This window comes from Cherax quadricarinatus, unplaced genomic scaffold, assembly GCF_038502225.1.
Source record: "Cherax quadricarinatus isolate ZL_2023a unplaced genomic scaffold, ASM3850222v1 Contig162, whole genome shotgun sequence".
In the NCBI taxonomy this organism is placed as follows: domain Eukaryota; kingdom Metazoa; phylum Arthropoda; class Malacostraca; order Decapoda; family Parastacidae; genus Cherax; species Cherax quadricarinatus.
This window is the reverse complement of record NW_027195188.1, coordinates 197,157-209,470: the sequence shown is the minus strand read 5'-3', so window position 1 is coordinate 209,470 and position 12,314 is coordinate 197,157. Positions and strand designations below refer to the sequence as shown.

At 41.4% G+C, this 12,314-nt stretch overlaps 1 protein-coding gene across 3 annotated transcripts in view; it reads right to left on the bottom strand.

Moving 5' to 3' along the window:
• Positions 1 to 7,757, bottom strand: part of LOC128686614 (S phase cyclin A-associated protein in the endoplasmic reticulum) — a 74,984-nt gene extending 67,227 nt beyond the window's left edge. For 2 of the 3 annotated variants that reach the window (XM_053773562.2, XM_053773564.2), the window contains exon 1: positions 7,637 to 7,757. The gene's annotated coding sequence lies outside the window, so the exon portion shown is untranslated. The remainder of the gene's footprint in view (positions 1 to 7,636) is intronic. The other variant, XM_053773563.2, reaches the window with a different exon arrangement.
• Between the last annotated feature and the right edge of the window lie 4,557 nt (positions 7,758 to 12,314).

Below are 12,314 nucleotides of genomic sequence, written 5' to 3'. Positions count from 1 at the left end.
AAAAAGTTTTGGAGTGAGATTAACAAGTTAATGAAGCCTAGAGAACAAATGGATTTGTCAGTTAAAAATAGGAGAGGAGAGTTATTAAATGGAGAGTTAGAGGTATTGGGAAGATGGAGGGAATATTTTGAGGAATTGTTGAATGCTGATGAAGATAGGGAAGCTGTGATTTCGTGTATAGGGCAAGGAGGAATAACATCTTGTAGGAGTGAGGAAGAGCCAGTTCTGAGTGTGGGGGAGGTTTGTGAGGCAGTGGGTAAAATGAAAAGGGGTAAGGCAGCTGGGACTGATGGGATCAAGATAGAAATGTTAAAAGCAGGTGGGGATATAGTTTTGGAGTGGTTGGTGCTATTATTTAATAAATGTATGGAAGAGGGTAAGGTACCTAGGGATTGGCAGAGAACATGCATAGTTCCTTTGTATAAAGGCAAAGGGGACAAAAGAGAGTGCAAAAATTATAGGGGGATAAGTTTGTTGAGTATACCTGGTAAAGTGTATAGTAGAGTTATTACTGAAAGAATTAAGAGTACAATGAAGAATAGGATAGCAGATAAACAAGAAGGCTTTAGGAAAGGTAGGGGGTGTGTGGACCAGGTGTTTACAGTGAAACATATACTGTAAGTGAACAGCATTTAGATAAGGCTAAAGAGGTTTATGTGGCATTTATGGATTTGGAAAAGGCATATCCTATCAAACACGCATGCGTGAGCGTGTTTGATAGGAGTGAATGGAGACAAATGGTTTTTAATACTTGACGTGCTGTTGGAGTGTGAGCAAAGTAACATTTACGAAGGGGTTCAGGGAAACCGGCAGGCCGGACTTGAGTCCTGGAGATGGGAAGTACAGTGCCTGCACTCTGAAGGAGGGGTGTTAATGTTGCAGTTTAAAAACTGTAGTGTAAAGCACCCTTCTGGCAAGACAGTGATGGAGTGAATGGTGGTGAAAGTTTTTCTTTTTCGGGCCACCCTGCCTTGGCGGCAATCGGCCAGTGTGATAATAAAAATGAAATAAAAAAATATGACAGGGTGGATAGGGGGGCAATGTGGCAGATGTTGCAGATGTATGGTGTAGGAGGTAGGTTACTGAAAGCAGTAAAGAGTTTTTACAAGGATAGTGAGGCTCAAGTTAGAGTATGTAGGAAAGAGGGAGATTATTTCCCAGTAAAAGTAGGCCTAAGACAAGGATGTGTGATGTCACCGTGGTTGTTCAATATATTTATAGATGGGGTTGTAAGAGAAGTAAATGCTAGGGTCTTGGTAAGAGGTGTGGAGTTAAAAGATAAAGAATCACACACAAAGTGGGAGTTGTCACAGTTGCTCTTTGCTGATGACACTGTGCACTTGGGTGATTCTGAAGAGAAGTTGCAGAGGTTGGTGGATGAATTTGGTAGGGTATGTAAAAGAAGAAAATTGAAAGTGAATACAGGAAAGAGTAAGGTTATGAGGATAACAAAAAGATTAGGTGATGAAAGATTGGATATCAGATTGGAGGGAGAGAGTATGGAGGAGGTGAATGTATTCAGATATTTGGGAGTGGACATGTCAGCAGATGGGTCTATGAAAGATGAGGTGAATCATAGAATTGATGAGGGAAAAAGGGTGAGCGGTGCACTTAGGAGTCTGTGGAGACAAAGAACTTTGTCCTTGGAAGCAAAGAGGGGAATGTATGAGAGTACAGTTTTACCAACGCTCCTGTATGGGTGTGAAGCATGGGTGATGAATGTTGCAATGAGGAGGCTGGAGGCAGTGGAGATGTCATGTCTGAGGGCAATGTGTGGTGTGAATATAATGCAGAGAATTCGTAGTTTTTAAGTTAGGAGGAGGTGCGGGATTGCCAAAACTGTTGTCCGGAGGGCTGAGGAAGGGTTGTTGAGGTGGTTCAGACATGTAGAGAGAATGGAGTGAAACAGAATGACTTCAAGAGTGTATCAGTCTGTAGTGGAAGGAAGGCAGGGTAGGGGTCGGCCTAGGAAAGGTTGGAGGGAGGGGGTAAAGGAGGTTTTGTGTGCGAGGGGCTTGGACTTCCAACGGGCATGCGTGAGCATGTTTGATAGGAGTGAATGGAGACAAATGGTTTTTAATACTTGACATGCTGTTGGAGTGTGAGCAAAGCAACATTTATGAAGGGATTCAGGGAAACCGGCAGGCCGGACTTGAGTCCTGGAGATGGGAAGTACAGTGCCTGCACTCTGAAGGAGGGGTGTTAATGTTGCAGTTTAAAAACTGTAGTGTAAAGCACCCTTCTGGCAAGACAGTGATGGAGTGAATGATGGTGAAAGTTTTTCTTTTTCGGGCCACCCTGCCTTGGTGGGAATCAGTCAGTGTGTTAATAATAATAATAAATAAAAAATAATGTAGGTCCTGTTTGGCATTTTCTTCCAGAACAGGCCTGTTTCATCACAAATGAACACTTGTTGGGGCTGGAAATTTTCAGCTTCACCATGCCTTATCATACTGTGTATGCCACCACGATTCTTAAATCTCTCAAACCAACCGTTGCTGGCCTTAAAGTCACCAACATGAGCACTAGTTCCAGGCATTTTTTCCTCTTCACCTGGGTGTTAGTCAACTGGTGTGGGTCGCATCCTGGGGGACAAGATTAAGGACCCCAATGGAAATTAGTTAGACAGTCCTCGATGATGCACTGATTTTCTTGGGTTATCCTGGGTGGCTAACCCTCTGGGGTTCACTGTTTCTCAGTAATTGTTTCTCGTTAAGCCACACCAAAAACACTCTCCACATCTTCAAGTAGTACAGCTCATGGTGGTGGAGCAACAGCTGACGGTGGTGCAGCAGCAGCAACAGATGACTGTGGTGCAGCAGTAGCAACAGATGACTGTGGTGCAGCAGCAGCTGACCGTGATACGATAGTAGTACTTCTATAGTATTTCTCACCCTTTTTACCACAGGGTTGGCACTAGAAGCTTTCTTTGGGCCTATGGTGGCTTATTTAGCAGTTACAAGCACTAAAAACAATGGAATAATACAAAATTTATCAAATATATGCATGGAACCATCCACCCTAGCTTGTAAACAATGATGGCAGGGCAGCTGAGGCGCTCAGGCTGGACACGCAGGTTTGGGACGAATCATGTTGGTTGAGTTTTTCATCGTTGGTCGGGCCAAAATTTTTACGCTCCAACGCTTCATTGGACGAATTTATCATTAGATGATGCCTTCGTTGGCCGAGGGTCCACTATACTTCCACTCTCAAACCGACCAAAATTATCTTTATCTTCCTAGTGTCTTCCATTCTATTAACCCTTTCAGGGTCCGTCCCGTAGATCAACGGCTTTACGTTCAGGGTCCAAACCGTAGATCTACGTCATGAGCTCAGCTCACTCTGATAAACTGTGAGTGGTAAATTTGGGCCTAGATATGAGAGAATACATCTATGTGGTATGTGTGCACCACATAAAACAAATCCTGCAGCACACTGTGTATAATGAGAGAAAAAAACTGAGACCATGATTTTCGATTAAAACAGCGACTTTGCAGTGTTTTTTCGTATGTTTTTTATAGTTGTATTTGTGATTTCTTGGTCTCATTTGATAGAATGGAAGACATATTACAGAAATAGAGATAATTTTGATTGGTGTTAGCACTGGAAATGGCTTGAAATTGAGCTCAAAGTGGCGGAAATGTTAAATTTTTGCCGATGTTCAAGAGTAAACAAACGACCTCACACGTCTAATACACGCCAGCTGGTGGGTCTAATATACATTCACAAATGTGGTGATGATATTTATACAATTATTACAATATTGCATAACAGTAAATCTTCTATTTTTTGGTGTGAATAAAAATTCATTATGTGAATAAAAAATCAAAATGGAATTTATTTGTAAAGCCTCAAAACATAACTAATGAACAGAGGAAATGTTAGTTTAGTGCCAGGAATACCTACTTTGTTTATTCTGGACCCTATTTTGAAATTGGAATATTTTGAACTTTGTGTTAAATTGGCCAAATTACCAATTTCCGGTCACTTTATTTTGTAGTTGAAACAGTTGACTTGGCGATTTCTTGTGCTCAATCGATAGAATAGAAGTAATACTAGTGAAATAGCTGAGAATTTGGTCGACTGGAATAATGTAATTGGCCTAAAATGGGAGTCAAAGTCGGCAAAATCGCCGATTCGTAAATATCGCTGACACATCAAAATTCACGAGAGCATAATTTCGTCAATTTTCCATCAAATTTCCTACTTTTTGTTTTATTACATTCACAAAAAGATTCTCTACCATTTCATAAGAAAAAATAACAATTTTTTTTTTTTTAAATTCTTGGACACTGGGGCACCACTTCAGATTTTGGCCTTGGACCCTGAAAGGGTTAAGTGATACATGAAACGGCTAATAAAAGCAAACAAATTACCCTAAAAAACACCTCAAAGTCGCTATTTTGAAATAAACACAAGGCTATGCTATACGTAGGTCAGGATTTTTTTTATACTGTGCAGAGCCACCACACAGACCCATTCTCTTATGTCTAGGCCAAAATTTACCATTATCAACCTATCTGAGGGTGCTGTGCTAAAATAAATAACAGTTTATGAAAGCAGGTATGGCAGTTAGCAGTAGTTATGAACAGGTGGCCAGTAATGCTAAGCACAAGTGACTGTGACCACAAATGCAAGTTTTTACAGACAAATCTCCAGGTACTGTGGCCGTGACAAGTCCCCTCAAAGCCGTCAACATGACTCACGAAACTGTAATGACACAATTGCAAACAAACTGCGGGCTCTATCCCCATCCGTGGTATGGTTTGTTTGCAATTGTGTCATTACGATTTCATGAGTCATGTTGACGGCTTTGAGGGGACTTGAGCTAGAGTTTGTCACGGCCACACTAGCTGGAGATTCGTCTGTAAAAACTTGCATTTGTGGTCACAGTGGTGCCTATGCTAACCTTCCTATGGAGTATAAATATACCTAGTCGGATGAATCTTATTGTGGCTAGCTGGCCCAGTGGCTAACGTGACGGTCTGGGGTTTTGAGACTCTCTGATCGCGGGTTCTATCCTCGTCCGTGGTATGGTTTGTTTGCAATCGTGTCATTATGATTTCGTGAGTCATGTTGACGGCTTTGAGGGGACCTGAGCTAGAGTTCGTCATGGCCACGCTAGCTGGAGATTCATCTGTAAAAACTTGCATTTGTGGTCACAGTGGTGTCTATGCTAACCTTCCTATGGTGTATAAACATACCTAGTTGGATGAATCTTATTGTGGCTAGCTGGCCCAGTGGCTAACGCGACGGTCTGGAGTTTTGAGACTCTCTGATCACAGGTTCTATCCCTGTCCGTGGTATGGTTTGTTTGCAATCGTGTCATTACGATTTCATGAGTCACGTTGACAGCATAATCTAAATGAGGCCTAACCAATGATATACAGAGATGAAGAAGAACCTGAAGACTCCTGTTATTTATACTGCTTGATATGAAGCCAAGAATTCTATTCGCTTTATTGCAAACATTTATGCACTGTTGTCCTGGTTTTCAATTACTGCTAACCAGAACTCCCAACTCTATTTTTGCAATCAGTATTATTAAGATCTGCATTATTTAGTTTATAAATGTCATGGTTATTTTCCTTTCCAATTCTTAGAACTTCACATCTCTGTTAAACTGCATCTGCCGCTTCTCCAACCACTGCGCCAGTCTATAACAGATCTTCCTGAAGTGTTCTAGTGTCCTTGTCAGAATGAATTTGACAGCCTATTTTGGTGTCATCGGCAAACTTGCTTGTGTCGCTATTTATACCATCATCTACGTCGTTTATGTAAATTGTAAACAACAAACAGCCCAACACTGACCCCTGTGGAACACCGCTTGTGACACTTTCCCACTCTGCTTTCTCCCCATTCATGCAATACAGTATACACAATATCATATTCATACCATGATCTACGTCCTCAATTACCTTAATGAAAAAAGTTAGTTAATTCATAAGGCAGGAATGAAAAACCATGCTATGTAAGTATGTACACAAGTTTATTTAGGTACAGGTACACATAAATGCAGTTATGTAAATTATCTTACATAGCAGCATATGTAAATTACCTAGGATAACCCCAAAAAAGTCAAAGTGACTTTTTTCTATTCGGGGTTCTTGTAATAATTTATTATTTAAATTTTAAACATTAAAACAGGTAAGTAACTTAACTATGTGAAAAGTATCCATTAATCAACTTATGTCTTTCAAGGTGGCTTGGAATAGCCATGCCTAGAGCATGGGCCAGTAGGCCTATTGTTAAAGGACACAAGTGCAACTAATGTGACATTTATTGTGGCAACATTTCGCTCTCCAGGAGCTTTATCAAGCCATTACAAACAATACATGGACACAGAGGGTATATAAAGGCTCTGAGTGAGGTGCAATACTAGTGAGGTACCATTTCGATGTTCACTAGTGGTAGTAGTAGTAGTAGTAGTAGTAGTAACAAAAATAATACAATATGGAATCTTAGCAAGAATCCTCCTGAAAACAGTAAACCCTGCCATCACATAGTCTCTCCTGTTATACTACACAAGCACATTACAGAGAGTGAACACCGAAAAAAACCTGCCTCTTTCCAGTCTATATTTGTCCAACCTATTTTTATGTTACCCAAGTAATAGCTTTTATATCCTTTTATTCATGTACGAATTATTTGCTCTTCCATATTGTATTATTTTTGTTACTACTACTACTACTACTACTACTACTACTACTACTACTACTACTACTACCACTAGTGAACATCGAAATGGTACCTCACTAGTATTGCACCTCACTCAGAGCCTTTATATACCCTCTGTGTCCATGTATTGTTTGTAATGGCTTGATAAAGCTCCTGGAGAGCAAAACGTTGCCACAATAAAATGTCACATTAGTTGCACTTGTGTCCTTTTACTTTACATATTGTCGGTAATTCTACCAACTTTATTACAGGCCTATTGTTGTATTTCTTCATTCGTGTGTACAGTCTTAAGACTGATGCATTTTTTAAACACCCAAGACACCTCACTGGAGTGGGTAATTAACATGACTACATCATGTGAGCCCCTCCAGGTAGGTGCCTTGATGCCAGCGAGGGGCTCTTGCTCTAAGGAACTGGACTTATCCTCCCATTCCCCAAGAATTATAGGACCCCTACGAATTTAGGTATTTTCCCCCGATTCAAAATATATACAACAGGTGAGGTTCTGGTGGGTGTAAATACACTTATCACAACACATCAATCATTTCTGGCGGATGTGGTATATGGTGATACCAACAAGGTGCAGGTAAAAGTTACAAATACACTGATCAACACATTATAATAAAGAAACTTACAGCCACCAGTGGCTTCTTCAGTCCTAAGAAGCCACCTGTGGCGAAACGTTTCCGTAATAAAGGTCTTGATTAAACAAGTGTCTTTTTACCTTTACATCATTTCTTTACCACAGTGCTGTCATGGACTAAAAAATAGGGCAATATATTCGCCTCTTGTTTAAAATAAGACACAAAGTGTTGGCATAATACATTACGATAGACCAGGACAACAAGAGGAGTTGAGGCGACCTTCAAGGTGGCCACTATCACTCATATTACTGCTCACACACTACACTCACTCACGGCAGCCTCATACAACACATCTTACATCACTCACAACTTACTTCTAAGACGAGACAATTTACCAGCATGATCCTACGTCAGGAAGAGTAGGAGTAAAGGTAAGAGATGACATTGTTGTGACCATCAACACTGCACCAGGGACACCACACTCTCACACTCACACACTAGGTATGTAATGATAAATAATGAATGATAAATTTTATTTACATAAATTAAAGGTTGCAATTGGCTTGGAAGATGTGGTATTCTCGACACACTTTATAGAAAGTCCCTGGTTATACATAGCATTTCAGGCAGGTGCAATTAGGAACACTTAAGGTACAATTCAGGTACATTTTAAGCAAGTAAGTTTATTCAGGTATACACAAATACAGTTACATAGATTATCATACATAGCAGCATATGTGTATAGAACCTAGGATAACCCAAAAAAGTTAGAGTGACGTATTTCCATTGGGGTCCTTTTAGGTACAATTCATGTGCAATTTAGTTACAATTTTATATTTTTTATTATTATAATTGTCTTATACAATAAAATATGGGTAAATTACCTAGAATAACCCCTCCCCCCAAAGTCAAACGAGAGTGACTTATTTTCATCACTTTTCTTGCTTCATATTACTGGTTGCCTTCATCTTAAAATAAAACCAACCTGACAGCATAAATTTGATTAACTGCTATGTTCAACAAGAGTGTGAAAACATTCATGGTAAACTGTGTTTAATACCTTTATTATGCACCCCCATACCCATCTTATGCGGTAGTCAAAGTGAAGCTGAGTGTGCCATCAGACTGCTACATTAAATACGAGCCTATAATATATTTACCATCATATAAACTATGTATAAAAAACATTAAATAATATTAACAGACACTGCAAAAGTATAATTAATGCCAATACAACGTTAAGAAAAACAGAAAATAACCGTTTATTTGATCAGAAACTGACTACACTAGCTGCAAGTAAGTTTTAAACAGTGTTTTTGTGTACCTTTGTAATCTTTTGACTACCACCCACAAGATGGGTATGGGGTGCATAATAATTCTTGTGGGTACACATGTTATGGAATATGTAGGATATATAGGATACTCACTTCTGTATAACATTTGTGAGTTCATTACCTTGTACCTAGTTCAGCCATCAAAACTTTGGGGCCCAGTCCCTGGACCCATTGTGTACCTCTATAATCTGTTAATACCTTTGTAACTTGTCATGCTTGTGACTAGACCTACCTGGAGTTCATTACCTTTGTAAATTGTGAATTCATTACCTCTGTAACTTGCTCAGCCATCAAAACTTTGAGGCCCAGTCCCTGGACCCATTATGTACCTCTGTAATCTTTTGACTACCGCCCACAGGATGGGTATGGGGTGCATAATAAACATATTAAACTAACTACGGAAAGAAACAGAGAGGTATTGTTTGGGGGAATATGTCAGGATGGGCAAGTGTAAAGAGTGGGGTTCCACAAGGGTCAGTACTGTTTCACAAGGGTCAGTATTATTTTTTGTGTATGTGAAAGACATGACAGAAGAAATCAGGTCATAAAAGTCAGTTTATACAAATATTTTACATTATTATTGTTATTGTTTTGGGGTAATAGCGCACAAAATGCGTGATAAAGGAATAGCAGGAAAAGTTGGCAGATGGATCTATAATTTCCTAACAAATAGAACGCAAAGATTAGCAGAGTAAAGTCTGAGGCGGCTACAGTGAAATCCTCTGTTCCACAAGGCACAGTACTCACTCTCATCCTGTTCCTCATCCTCATAACTGACATAGGCAGGGATGTAAGCTGCAGCATCCAGTCTTCCTTTGCAGATAATACGTGAATTTGCATGGCAGTGTCCTCCATTGAAGACACTGCATGTGGAAATTTATTTGGTCCCTAAAGTTCCACAGGACAGATACGACGTACGAAGGGGTCCCAGCATAGCTGTAATGGGACGGCTGAGCTGGGTGGCCCTTATAACCCTCCCAAACAAACAGCATTCTCTCTAGTTGGCGTGGATTGTTGGTAGGCATTTATTTAATTTATAGATTTACTCTTCAGGGAAGGAGTAGGTAGTTTTACTCTTAGTATATTAATATTAGGTTTACTAAGGCAACTGTAGATAATAATAATCTAGACCTAAGACCTTAACATAGGTAGTAATAGGCTGATAATGTAGGCAAACACTAGGATAAGTTAGCTAGGGAGAACCGGCAGCCCTAGTTTGAACGAAGAGACGAGGGTCTGGAAGAGAGACCAGCTCGTTCTTCTTAAGACAGACGCCAACTGGACAAGACGTGCCGTGATCAGCAGACGGCGCCCCCCCCCCCCCCCGTGTCTTCACATTTAAGACCTGGGGAAATCTGGTAGAGGCACCTCGATGTACCGTAGATGACCTCCATCAGGCCCATACAGTAAGACAAGACCTCCACTTTATCTCGTAGATTTCTGGCCAGTGTCTGGGGAGAATTGTGAGTGAGTTTGATCTGTGGGCCTGTGTTGCAGCTGGCAGAGCATGCCCAGTAAGTACCAGTGTCTCAAGGCAGTCTGGAAGCTAGTGTCCCGTGTCTGCATAGTTATACTAGGGGATACATACCCTCTTGGATATAGGAATTTCTGAGGTGCAGGCAGGACACTAATAACGATTGAATATTGCAGGAATTAATGCTCCCGGTTGCACGTGATTTCTGAGGGAAAGTCCAAAGGGGCTAAGGCTAAGCTTAGGGAAGTTGAAGATCAGGATATATGCTGCAACACCAAGTAAGTTAGCCCTTTATACGTGCATGCAGGCGAGTTTCTTGCAACATCAATCATTTGTGAAAATCTGTCCTATAAGCCACTTGTGAGGCTGAGGCACCCACCTCAGAGCTCGGTGTCAACAGAGTTTGCCAGGGTAGGCGACTCACTTGCAGGCAGTCCATACAAATTTTCACACTGCAAGACTTCAGGCGGACATCAACTAAATCTTTAAATGGACTGCAGAAAACAATATGAAGTTCAATGATGAGAAATTTCAATTACTCAGATATGGAAAACGTGAGGAAGTTAAAACTACATCGGAGTATAAAACAAATTCCAACCACACAAAAAGCGAAAAACTAATGTCAAAGACCTGAGAGTGATCATGTCAGAGGATCTCACTTTCAAAGACCATAACATTGTATCAATCGCATCTGCTAGAAAAATGACAGGATGGATAATGAGAACCTTCAAAACTAGGGATGCCAAGCCCATGATGACACTCTTCAGGTCACTTGTTCTATCTAGGCTGGAATATTGCTGCACACTAACAGCACCTTTCTAGGCAGGTGAAATTGCTGACCTAGAAAGTGTACAGAGAACCTTCACAGCACACATAACTGCAAAAAAACACCTCATTTACTGGGAACACTTGAAGTTCCTCAACTTGTACTCCCTAGAACGCAGGCAGGAGAGCTACGTGATTATACACACTCAGAAAATCCGAGAGGGATTAGTACCAAACTTGCACATGAAAATCACTCCCTATGAAAGCTAAAGACTCGGCAAACGATGCAACATCCCCCTAATGAAAAGCAGAGGGGCCACTAGCATGATAAGAGACAAGACAATAAGTGTCAGGGGCCCAAGACTACCTCCCAGCATACATAAGGGGGATTACCAATAGACCACTGGCTTTCTTCAAGCAGGCACTGGACAAGGACCTAAAGTCGGTACCTGACCAGCTGGGCTGTGGTTCGTACGTTGGATTACGTGCGGCAAGCAGTAACAGCCTGGTTGATCAGGCCCTGATCCACCATGAGGCCTGGATACAGACCGGGCCGCGGGGGCGTCGACCCCCGGAACTCTCTCCAGGTAAACTCCAGGTAGGAATTAAACAGCGACTGCGGCACTGAGATACAGTAAACTGTAACCAGATTATGCATAATGCATGTCCTGTGCTCACCTAGTTGTGCTCACCCAGTTGTGGTTATGGGGGTCGAGTCACAGCTCCTCGCCCCGCCTCTTCAACTGGGTGCTACTCAGTCACTCTTCCTGCTCCGTGAGCTTTATCATACCTTTTCTTAAAGCTATGCATGGATCCTGCCTCCACTACATCACTATCCAGGCTATTCCACTTCCTGACAACTCTGTGACTGAAGAAATACTTCCTAACATCCCTGTGGTTCATCTGAGTCTTCATCTTCCAACTGTGACCCCTTGTTGCTGTGTCCCATCTCTGAAGCATCCTGTCTCTGTCCACCTTGTCTTTACCTCTCAGTATTTTATATGTCGTTGTCATATCCCCCCTATTTTTCCTGTCTTCCAGTGTCGTCAGGTCGATTTCCCTTAACCTCTCCTCGTAGGACATACCCCTTAGCTCCGGGACTAGTCTTGCTGCAAACCTTTGCACTTTCTCTAGTTTCCTTACATGCTTGATGAGGTGAGGGTTCAAAACTGGTGCTGCATATTCCAATATGGGCCTAACGTACACAGTGTATAGGGTCCTGAATGAGTCCTTATTTAGATGTCGGAATGCTGTTCTTACGTTTGCCAGGCGTCCATATGCTGCAGCAATTATTTGGTTGATTTGTGCCTCAGGAGATGTGCCTGGTGTTATACACACACCAAGATCCTTTTCCTTGAGTGAGGTTTGTAGGATCTGGCCCCCTAGGCTGTACTCCATCTCTGGTCTTCTTTGCCCTTCCCCAATCTTCACGACTTTGCACTTGGTGGAGTTGAACTACAGGAGCCAGTTGCTGAACCA